Source organism: Bombina bombina, chromosome 5 (assembly GCF_027579735.1).
Source record: "Bombina bombina isolate aBomBom1 chromosome 5, aBomBom1.pri, whole genome shotgun sequence".
In the NCBI taxonomy this organism is placed as follows: Eukaryota; Metazoa; Chordata; class Amphibia; order Anura; family Bombinatoridae; genus Bombina; species Bombina bombina.
In genome coordinates, this window is record NC_069503.1 from 853151620 (window position 1) to 853163907 (window position 12288).

The 12288-nt window shown below is 39.2% G+C and overlaps 1 protein-coding gene across 1 annotated transcript in view; it reads left to right on the forward strand.

Annotated features, from left to right (window-relative positions):
* The window catches only part of TAF4B (TATA-box binding protein associated factor 4b), a 920546-nt gene that overhangs the window by 574834 nt on the left and 333424 nt on the right, over nt 1-12288 (forward strand). The gene's annotated exons all lie outside the window — the stretch shown is intronic.

A 12288-nucleotide genomic window follows, 5' to 3' on the forward strand; every position in this document is an offset into this window, starting at 1 on the left:
CTGCTTAAGATAATTTGCTTTATCTGTACAATTTCTCTTTAATCTTATGTACTGACCTCTTATTACTGACTTAAACACCCTTCGTGGGTGGTTACTATGGGCATGCAGAATAGTATTGCCCGATATGGGCTTTCTATATATTTCCACATCTACTTTGCCCAAATTCCCCCCCCTTAAGGGTTACATCCAGATAGTTTATACTTGTATTACCTATCTCAGAAGTGAATTGAATACCTGCATTATTTACATTTAGTCTATCTACAAATTCCTCTGCCTTCTTAGTGCTACCACACCAAATAAACACCAAATCATCTATGAAGCGTCTGTAGTAGACTATGTGGCCTCTATCTGGACTTATTCCTCCAAAGATGTGGGACAGCCCCCACCATCCCATAAATACGTTTGCATAGGATGGGGCAAACTTAGCTCCCATGGCCGTCCCACATCTTTGGAGGAAAAAAATCTCCCTCAAAGGAAAAAAAGTTATGGGTTAATAAAAATCTGGTTACTCGCAGGATATATTTACAAAAATCTTCAACCGACAGTGGACAGAGTGAGTGATTTAACTGATTTGGAGTCTGTTTTTTCCACGGACTGTTGTCTATGTTCTCTTTGAGTAAGCTATTTGAAACATTGGAAGATTTGTTAAGTAAAGAGACTAGGCTGAAATGGGATGTATGGACACTGGAAAAATATTTGAGTACAGGACTGATACCAAGAGGTTTACGGATCAATAAATTCCCCACGTTTGTAGTGGAGGATGCAGAATTTGTAAAAAATTGGAATGAAATATCAGAATGTTCCATAAAATTAATGAATATGCTATTGGAGTTTAAACGTAAAGCCTTGAAAGATGTCTCTAATGAAATTGATGCTTTACAAATAGAATGTAGTTACAGGAAAGAGTTATCACAATTTTCCAAATTTGACAAAATTTTACATGATACTATTGCTGATACTAAACGTATGATTATGGAAATTAAACATGATAAATTTGTAAGGGATACAACAGATTTTGAGACAAACAAGGTATATATATGGAATAGAAAGCAAAAGGTTTAACTATAGGAGAGAAAATGATGCCTATAACAAAGATAAAACACAAGGAAAGAACAAAAATAATAATAAAAATAAAAATAAAAATAGAAGACACAAAAAAGTCACGTTCACGGATAGTGAAGGAGATTCACAAGAAGAGGGCCACACATCAGAAGGGTCAAATTCAGGCGATGAGAGTATTCAAAGTGTAAAACAAAATATAGATGTGGGGGCAAAGCCTAAGATAAGTTCCATTCTCAAACCCAACAGTCTTCTAAATATCAGTTATAGAAGAAACCCCACAACATCAGGGACATATAACGATCTGACCCCACCAAGAGAGACACAGAGAGGGATGAGGAAGCCCAGGTTTTCAAATCGTATCAAGAGAATTAGTAGGGAGGGGGGAGAGGAGAAGGCAAAATAAGGGAAAATCAACTACCACCACGGAGACGGGGAGGTCCTACAAACGAAATACAAGTAAATACAGTCATAACTCTATCCTTCCAGCATATTTAAGTGAAGTTGTAAATCAAAGGTCCGGAGTCTAGGCCTGAATTTTTGTCCCGAGTGAGGATTTCAACCTCTTTCAGTCCCTAATCAGATACCAAAAACTATATTAGAAATTTAACCTTTAAAGAAACATTTTATGAATGAAACCAATATGGAGGCACTTTGGTCTTTATGGGGTCTGAAAGAGGTGAATGTCCCAGAAGAAAGAAATGTTATAACTATCAGGAGGGAGTGTTGACCTAGAAACATTAGAGCAAATTATATTGAAGGAAAGTAATTCTGAACAAAAAACTAGACCAACAACAAGAGGTCCAACTCTAAGAAAAGCCTCCTTTTTATCCTATACAATCAAGCGGGGAAATTTTGGAGAAATTCCAAAAAAGAGTTGAGAGAGACCTTACCCAATTGGCTTATTGTGTGAATAAAACCAAAAGGAAAAATTTGACGAGGGAAGAGAATATAGCTCTAAAAAAACTGAGTGAAAGAAGAGATTTAGTAATTAGAGGGGCAGACAAGGGGGGATCGGTCGTGGTGATGGACCGATCCTTTTTTGTCAAGGAAGCCCATAGACAACTTGATTACCCAAGTCAATATACTAAATTGTCATTTAACCCAACGGCACATTTTCAGAATGAACTCGGGCATTTAGTTGATGATGGTGTGGAGGGAGGCTTTTTAGATGATTATACCAAAGATTTTTTGTTGATAGACCACCCAGTCACCCCCATCTTCAACTTTTTGCCAAAAGTTCATAAATCCCTAGAAAATGTGGTGGGCAGACCCATAATAAGTGGCATTAATTCTATATTTGAACATCTTTCACAGTGGTTGGATGAAATACTCCAACCACTGGTGAAAAAGTTGCCAAGTTACTTAAAAGACACTAATCAGTTGTTACTAGAAATGGAATCCATAGAGTGGAAAGGTAATTATGTGTGGCTTACCATAGACGTAGTCTCGCTGTACTCCTCTATCAAACATGACAAGGGACTAGAGGCATTAAAGTTTTTTCTATGTAGGAATAAAGATTTCAGTGAAGATTTTTGTAAATATATCCTGTGAGTAACCAAATTTTTATTAACCCATAACTTTTTTTTCCTTTGAGGGAGATTTTTTCCTCCAAAGATGTGGGACGGCCATGGGAGCTAAGTTTGCCCCATCCTATGCAAACGTATTCATGGGATGGTGGGAGCTGTCCCACATCTTTGGAGGAATAAGTCCAGATAGAGGCCACATAGTCTACTACAGACGCTTCATAGATGATTTGGTGTTTATTTGGTGTGGTAGCACTAAGAAGGCAGAGGAATTTGTAGATAGACTAAATGTAAATAATGCAGGTATTCAATTCACTTCTGAGATAGGTAATAAAAGTATACACTATCTGGATGTAACCCTTAAGGGGGGAATTTGGGCAAAGTAGATGTGGAAATATATAGAAAGCCCATATCGGGCAATACTATTCTGCATGCCCATAGTAATCACCCACGAAGGGTGTTTAAGTCAGTAATAAGAGGTCAGTACATAAGATTAAAGAGAAATTGTACAGATAATGCAAATTATCTTAAGCAGGCTGAAGAACTTAGTAAAAGACTGAGATCAAGGGGATATAACCAAGGAGATATAGATTTGATAAGGAAAACAATTGATGATCAGAATAGGTCAAAATTTCTAAAGTATAGAAAAGGTTCTGAGAAGGAAAAATTGGGAGAAGACAAAGTAGTGACATTTGTTACCCAATACAGCAACCAATATGAACAGATCTGTCAGATTATAAGAAATAATCTTTCTTTATTAAAAGCAGATGATGGTCTAGAGGAAATTAACCCTAAGGACTGCAGATTTGCTTTTAGGAAAGGACTATCTATAGAGAATAGAATAGCTCCTACACAATTGAAATCTGACTCCAGTAGAAGAAGTTCATGGTTAGAACACACAGGAGTTTACAGATGCAGTATTTCTATATACCTTTTGACGTGTATTGATTGTGGGGTTCAATACACTGGACTCACTACACGAGAGGTAAGATACAGAATAAGAGAGCATTTATCTAATATTAAGTTAGGGAAACTAACTACTCCTTTAGTGCTCCATTTCAAAAACCATCATAATAAGAGCAGTAATACTTTGAGATGGACTATCATTGAATCTGTGAAGTCAAGCACAAGGGGAGGTGATAGAGATTCGGTATTAGCCAAGAGAGAGGTTTTCTGGATGCACAGACTAAGGACTAGGATGCCACAAGGACTTAATTCTGAATATGATTTGATAAATTTTTGGCAGTAGTCCTGGGTCTGTGCATCCAGAAAAATAATAATAAAAATAATAATAAAAATATCTATATGTGTGTGGATGAGAGGGAGGCAACTGTTGCTTTAAAAAGTTTCACACACATTATATTCATATATTAATGTTTGTCTAGCTGGTAACTGTTTTAGAAATTAATTGATGAGTAGGTTCCCCTTTTCTTTTACACTATTTAAGATAAAATTATTTGTGTAATGGTTGAAAATTAATCTGAGATAGTGTCCCTTTAAAATTATATCCTTTAATGAAATAAAAAGAATTTACTATAAGTCATGATCAATTGTGAATAGGAACGTATACAAATGTATATATTATTTTTTGATAGAATTATGCATGTAAATATACAAATAATGTATCATTTCTTTGTCCTTTGAAGGAATTAATTGAAAGTGTTGCAAAGTGCCATATAATTGAAATATTATTAACTAAAGTTATGCACACTGAGAGTCAAGGGTTAATTCCCAGGTTTTGGTTTTATCCAATAGGCGACAGCCTGTATATTTAAAAGTGCCGAGGTAGGCTTAATGACCACACTACGATTACGGCCAGCGAGCCGAAACGCGTCAGTGGGTCCCTGGGAATCACCCAGACATCCCACCCAAGCTGTTTGACAGTATTTATCAACTGCTGTTCCTTTGAATAAAGAAGATTTTTAATTGCATACCGGGGAGGTGCCTCTATTTCTTTGCATTGAGACTCTGTTGAAAAGAGTCTCATCTCCGTTTCCAGACAGACAATGTTCCAGACAGACAATGTTACAGCAGTAGCTTATGTCAACCATCGTGAGGGAACTCATAGTTCCCTATCAATGATGGTGTCTCAGATTCTCTCATGGGCAGAAACCAATTCTGATCTAGTGTCTGAGATTCATATTCCAGGGGTAAACAACTGGGAGGCAGACTTTCTCAATCATCAATTTCTACATCCAGGGGAGTGGTCTCTTCACCTGGATGTGTTCAATTAGATTGTGGATCTTTGGGGTCTCTCAGAGATAGTTCTGATGGTGCCTCGTTTCAACACCAAACTTCTCAGGTACTTTGCGAGCTCCAGAGATCCTCAGGCAGAGTTCGTGGATGCTCTAATAGCTCCTTGGTCTTTTCCGCTTGCTTATCTGTTACCTCCTCTGGTACTTCTTCCCAGAGTGATTTACAAAAATAAGCCTACAGAAGTCATCAGTAATCCTGATTGCCCAAGCATGCCCTCACAGGATTATGTAAGCAGATCTGGTTCAGATGTCCAGCTTCCCTACTTAGCCTGTACCTCTGCAGTCAGACCTTCTGTCTCAAGGTCCATTTTTCCATCCAGATCTCAAGTCTCTAAACTTGATGAAATAAGAAATTAAATTTTTAGTCATTAGACATAGGGGTTTCTCTAATTCTGTGATTGAAAACTTGATGCAGGCTCGTAAGTCTATAACTAGGAGACTCTCTCGCAAGGTCTGTAAGGCCTTTATTTCTTGATGTGTAGATCATGCTTTTACTAGCATTCTTTCAGAATTCCCAGGATTTTGCAGTTCTTGCATTATGGTCTGAAAAAGGGCATATCTGCCAGTTCTCTGAATAGGGCAGATTTCTGTTCTTTCAGTTTTATTCCACAGGAAGATCGCTAATCTTCCTGATATTTATAGTTTTGTTCAGGCTCTGGTCCATATTAAATCTGTTATCAAGCCAATTTCTCCTCCATGGAATCTAAACTTGGTGTTAAGGGTTTTGCAGGTTTCTCTTTTGAGAATATGTATAAGATTAAACTACTTTCTTGGAAAGTGTTATTTATTTTGGCTATTTCTTCTGCTTCTTCTGAAGCAGCCTTTAATAGGAAGGTTCTTCAGGCAGCTGTCTCAGTTTATTTAATTTAAGTGCATTAAAAAAAACTCCCTCCCTTTTATATTATTAGTTGTGAACTCCACAGCTTGGGAATTAGTTCCCAGGAGTAATGGATTGTGGTCTCTCACCACCTATGAAAGAAAAAATAATTTATACTTACCTCATAAATTGCTTTCTTTCATGGTGGTTAGAGTCCATGAGACCCCCTCCCTTATATTTTTTAGGGTTCATTTTTTCTTAGCACATCCTTTTTTCCCCCGCTTGCTTATTTTGTGTGAGTTGGGAGGGGTTTTATAGGGCTTTTAAGGTTTGGGAATCTTTGCCTCCTCCTTGTGGTAATTCCCAGGAGTAATGGATCATGGACTCTCACAACCGTGAAAGAAATTTAATTTATCAGAAAAGCATAAATTATGTTTTATTATATATGTATACATGACCTTGGGACAGTTATATATTTTTTAGGTAATTCCACTTTAAAAACTTTTTAATGTGTGCATTATATTTTCACTCTCATGTTCATTTTGAAATGCTTACCAGCGTTTTTGTTTCTGTATATATTTAAATGCATGCCATGTTTTTTTCACATGTATATTTTTTGATGCACGTTGGCTTTTGGGACTGCGTATGCTTTGGCACTCTTTTTTTCTTTGTGACCCCCGATTGATGCGCACATCCTTTCAAAAGTACGCTTTCTAGATGCCAGATATCCTGGGTGCTACTGGATATCTGCTTTATTGGAAATTTGAATTTGTAAATTTTTAATAGTTTCTTTCAGAGTGGTGTTTCCCTTTCTTCAAGAGCTCTTTTAATTGGGATATTGCTATTTAGCTCTATGCTTGTTTTTTCTTAACTTTTTTTACTGTATTAGTTCTCTGCAGTTATGGAGCCTTCTTACTCTGTCCCTATATCTGCCTTAGAAGCTGGGTCATCTGAATACTTTAATATCAGTATTTAATGTTTGTTTTGTAAACAGGCTGACATTTTTCCTCTGACAAACTTATGCAATAAATATATTAATATTTTAATGCATACTGACCAATCTGGTGCTGCTCTTGCTTCTAACGGGTTTACTGCTACTTCTGTTTGTTCCTTTTAGGAGACTCCTTCTGTTTTCGCCCCTGGGGTCAAAGATTTTATTCAATCCACTGTGTCTGAAATGTTGACAGCCTTGCCTCCTTCAAGTAATTGTAAAAGTTCAATTCAAAATGTACCTTCTACTAGCTTTAAGCCTGCTAAGGATAATGTGTCTTGTCATGAAGCTGCTATGTCCTCAGAGGGGAGTTTTTTTCAGATGAACAGGAGGGGTTCCTTTGATCATGCATCTGAAACATCCTCTTATTCATTTAAAATTGAGCATATTCGTTCACTTTTAAAATAAATGTTGCTTACTTTAGAGGTTGAAGATCCTAAAGTAGATGGGATAAGCCTGATAATTGTTTAAATACTGTTTTTAAACCTATGATTAGATCTCCAGATGTATTTCCTATCCCTGATGCGGTCTCTAAGGTTATTTCTAGAGATTGGGATTAGAAAGGTATTCCTTTTAATCCTGCAAGGTTTAAGAAACCTATCCTTTATTACCTTCTAATATTGAGGTTTGTTAAACTATTCCCAAATTAGATGGGGTCATTTCTAAAATGTACTACTATTCCTTTCGAAGACAGTTATTCCTTTAGAAGTTAGAGTCCTCCATAGAATGGCTTTTAAGCAAGCAGGTTATCTCTTTAGACCAGCAGTTTCTGTTGCTAATGTGGCTGCGACTTCTTCCTTTTGGTCTTTCTGAGCAGTTTTCTGGCAATTCTGCTAGTAAAGGTTTTTTAAGCCTTTTGGAGTTGCTCAAATGTGCTAATGCTTTTATTTGTGATACTGTTTTTGACATCATTAAGATTGTTAAAATTGTGCTTTGGCAGTACTTTCTAAAAAGGGTTTATGGTTAAAGTCTTTGGGGCCGATTTATCAAGTGTCTGGTGGACATGATCCACTGTATCGATTATGTCCGCCAGACATCGATAAATACAGAGGCATTTATCATTGCACAAGCAGTTATGGTGAACTGCTTGTGCAATGCCACCCTCTGCAGAATTGCGGCCAATCGGGGGTGTCAATCAACCCGACCGCTGCTTCTTAAGTCCTGTTTCCGCACGAGCCCAAAGGCTCGTGCGGAAACAGGGGTATACGGCCCCATTTGGGCTGTGATAAATCGCCCCCCTGGTCTGTTGATATGGTTTCTAAATCCAGGCTTTTGTCGCTTTCATTTCAGGTAAAGATATTACTTGGTTCTGGTGTGGATTCTATTATCTCTACTGTGACTGGAGGTAAAGGAACTTTTCTTCCTCAAGGCAAGTCTAAGGATACATTTCAAAGCGCATAATCATTTACGGCCCTTTGTCACTTCCTCTTTTTTGTCCCATCTGGAAGCTAAGTTCTAACTGGAACAAGTCCAATCAGTTCAAGAAATCTACTCCCTGAAGGTGCAGCCCCCGTTACAGAGGTTCTGGTTGGTGGCCGATTACACCTTTTTCAGGATGCTTGGTTTCAATCCGTTCATGATCTCTGGGTTCTAAATATAGTCTCCCAGGGTTATTGAATAGGATTCAGAAGAAGGCCTCCCAAGGGAAGGTTTTTTTCTATTCAATGTTCCGAGCAACCCTGTGAAGGCACAGGCATTTTTTCAGTCCTTTTGTGTCTAGAATCTATGGAAGTGATTGTCCAGTTCCTTTGTTTGAACAGGAAAATTAGTTTTACTCCAACCTCTTCATTATTCCAAAGAAGAAGGGAACTTTCAGACCTGTTCTGGATCTAAAGGCTCTGAGCAAATTTCTCAGAGTTCCTACTTTCAAAATGGAGACTATTCAGACTATTCTGCCTTTTGTTCAGCAAGGTCAGTTAAGTCCACAATAGATCTAATGGATGCATACCTTCAAGTTCCTATTCATAATGAGCATCATCTGTTTCTAAGGTTTGGTTTTATAGATAAGCATTTTCAGTTTCTTGCTCTACCCTTTGGTCTGGCTACAACTCCCAGAATATTTTCCAAGGTTCTGGGTACCCTTTTGTCTGTGATCAGAGCTAAGGTTATTGTGTTTCCTTACCTAGACTTTATCTTGGTTTAAGCTCCATCTTTTCATTTAGCATAATCTCACACTAGCAGACTGTTGTTTCCAAAGAGTTTGCTGGTTCCTCATACAAAGGTTGTTTTTCTGAGCGTTCAGATAGATATAGTTTCCATGAGACTTTCTTTGACAGATCTAAGTAGGACGAAGTTAGTGTCTTCAGTCTCTCTTTCTTTTCCCTCGGTTGCTCTTTGCATGGAGGTGTTAGGTCTCATGATTGCAGCATCGGATACTATTCAGTTTGCTCATTTTCACATGCAGGGATCATACTCTATCTCAAAGAATACATCTAGACTTCAGAACAAGTCAGTCTCTGTTTTGGTGATTGAATCATCTACTTATTACACAGGGTGTTTCTTTTGTTCGTCCTACTTGGTCTGTGTACTCTACAGATGCAAGTCTTTCAGGTTTGGGGTCTGCCTTAGGGGTCTCAGAGAGCACAAGGGTTTGGTTTCCTCGACAGACAATGTCACAGCAGTGGCTTATGTCAATCATCAAGCGGGAACAGTTCCCTTGCCATGAGGGAAGTATTGCAAATTCTTTCTTGGGCACAATGCAGTTGTTGTCTAATTTCTGCTGTTCATATTCCTAGAGTGGACAACTGGGAAGCAGATTTTCTCAGTTGTCAGTCCTTGGACCCAGGGAAGTGGTCTCTTAATTTGGATGTGTTCAAGATAGAAAAATTAGAGAGAGAGAGAGAGATGGTGTTAGTGCCTCTAAAGTAAACCGTGTGTGACTCTGCAAAAGATATTCAGGTAGTTGCTATAAAAGTGACAAGACTTCTGTTGGAGAAATTAAAGAAATGGTAAACACCTTTTAATTTTAAGGCATTTCTGTTGTCTTGCTATAACATATCAATCAATTATAGTATTTTCCATCTTAATATGGGAAAAGTCCACAGCTGCATTCCTTACTTGTGGAAAATACTGAACCTGGCCACCAGGAGGAGGCAAAGACACCCTAGCCAAAGGCTTAAATACCTCCCCCACTTCCTCATAAACCCCAGTCATTCTTTGCCTTTCGTTACAGGAGGTTGGCAGAGAAGTGTTAGATCAACATGTCTTGCCCTCCAGATCTCCTTAAGGCTATATGTGGCTCTGTGTATTGTGGTGATTGGTCTCATGGTGCCCAGCTTGGACGTAATTTCCTTTGCCAGGTTTCACCCCAGACTGTTGCAACTGCGCAGGCTGTAATAGTGGAACAGCAATTATTCAGATCTGTCTCAACAGATTTCTCTAGACAACCAATAGGGAGAATCACTCTCTTGGTGGTTCTGTCCGGATCACTTGTCCTGAGGGACGTCCATCTCAAGACCATCCTGGGCGATTGTGACTACGGTTGCAAGCTGTTTGAGGTGCCAGGAAGGCACAGGGCCTCTGGTCTCAGGAGGTAAAGCTCCTTCCTGATCTCATTTTGGATCTTCGGGCAATGTACAATGCTCTGAAGGTTTGGCCTCTGCTGGGTTTGTCCCAGTTAATCAGATTTTAATCAAACAATATATCCTTGGTGGCTTACATCAACCATCAAGGGGGAACGAGAAGCTCCCTAGTTTTGAGGGAAGTATCTCGGATTCCGGTGTGGGGGAGACCCGCATTTGTTCGCTGTCAGCAATCCACATTCCGGGTGTGGACAACTGGGAAGCGGATTTCCTCAGCAGACAATCCTTTCATCCAGAAGAATGGTCTCTACTTCCCGAGTGTTTGCAGAGATTTGCAAGAGGAAGATCTTATAACATCTCTATACCAAGCTACCCAGATAGGGGTCAAGGTACAGGGATCCTCAGGCGGAGCTAACAGATGCATTAGCGGTGCCTTGGAGGTTCAATCCAATTTATCCTCTCCGACCATTAACATTACTTTCTAGTGTAGTGGCTCGAGTCAAGGAGGCGTCGGTTATACTGACTGCTCCATCTTGGCTGCGAAGGATATGGTTCGCGGATCTAGTGGGGATGTAATCATCTCCCCCATGGAAGTTATCTTGTTGCAGGGATCTGCTGACCCGAGGTCTCTTTGTTCATCAATGTCTAGATTCTCTGAGGCTGAGTGCATGGAGATTGAATGATTACTCCTAGCCAAGAGAGGGTTTTCTGAGAGAGTTATTTTTACTTTCATTCAAGCTCATAAGCTGGTTGCTTATCGCAGCTATCATAAGGTGTGAAGGACCTACTTATTCTGTTCTCTAGGATGAACTGGAGAAGGGCTTTTCTACAAGTCCCCTGAAGGGACAGTTTTTGGCTTTCTGGGTTACTGCACAAGAGGTTTGCAGAGCTTCCAGATGTGCAGCCATTTGTTAAGGCTCTGCTGGGATCAGACCTGTGTTTAGATCTAAGGCTCCTCCTTGGAGTTTAAATCTTGTCCTTAAGGTTTTGCAACCTGCTCCGTTGTAACCTATGCATGAATTGGACATTAAATTGTTGTCTTGGAAGGTTCCTTTTCTACTGGCTATTGCTTCTGCGCGCAGAGTTTCTGTGATTACTGCCTTGCAATGCGTCCCTCCTTATCTGGCTTTTCATGCCGATAAGGCTGTTCTACGAACAGGTTTTCTTCCTAAGGTTGTGTCAATTCGCAACATCAATCAAGAGATTGTGGTTCCTTCTTATGTCCTAATCCTTCTTTGTCGAAGGAAAGTTTACAACGTATTTCTGGATGTGGTTTGTGCCTTGAAGTTCTATCTTCAGGCCTCGAAGGAATTTAGGCGAAACCTCTTTCTCTGTTTGTTCTCTTTTCCAGGAGGCGTAGGGGTCAAAGGGCTACCTCGACTTCCTTATCTTTTTGTCTGAGGATTGTCATCCATTTAGCATAGAAACTGCAGGACATAAGCCTCCTCTGAGGATTACGACTCATTCTACGAGAGCAGTTGTTTCCTCTTGGGCCTTCAAAAATGAGGCCTTTATGTATCAGATTTGTAAGGCAGCTACCTGGTTCTATTTACATACTTTTTCCAAAATTTTACAAGTTTGATGTTTTTGCTTCTGCTGAGTAAGGAATGCAGCTGTGGACTCTTCCCATATTAAGATTGAAAACATAAATTATGCTTACCTGATAATTTCATTTCCATCTGTATGGGAAGAGTCCACAGCTCCCGCCCATGTTCTACGATGGGCGGCCTTAAATTTTAAATTTTTTCCTCTGGCACCTTTTTCACCCTGATATTTTTCCTACTGTTCCTTGTTTCCTCTGCAGAATGACTGGGGTTATGAGGAAGTGGGGGAGGTATTTAAGCCTTCGACTGGGGTGTCTTTGCCTCCTCCTGGTGGCCAGGTTCAGTATTTCCCACCAGTAAGGAATGCAGCTGTGGACTCTTCCCATACAGATGGAAATGAAATTATCAAATAAGCATAATTTATGTTTTTAAAACAAAATATCATTATCTTTACTTTAATTGTTTTATTTGGAGGAGCCAATGTGGGCTTGAGTCTGCACACAATGCTACGAACAATCATTAAGTTGATATAAAATGAATTGTTTTCCAGCTGTCTGTTAAAGCCAATTTGGCTT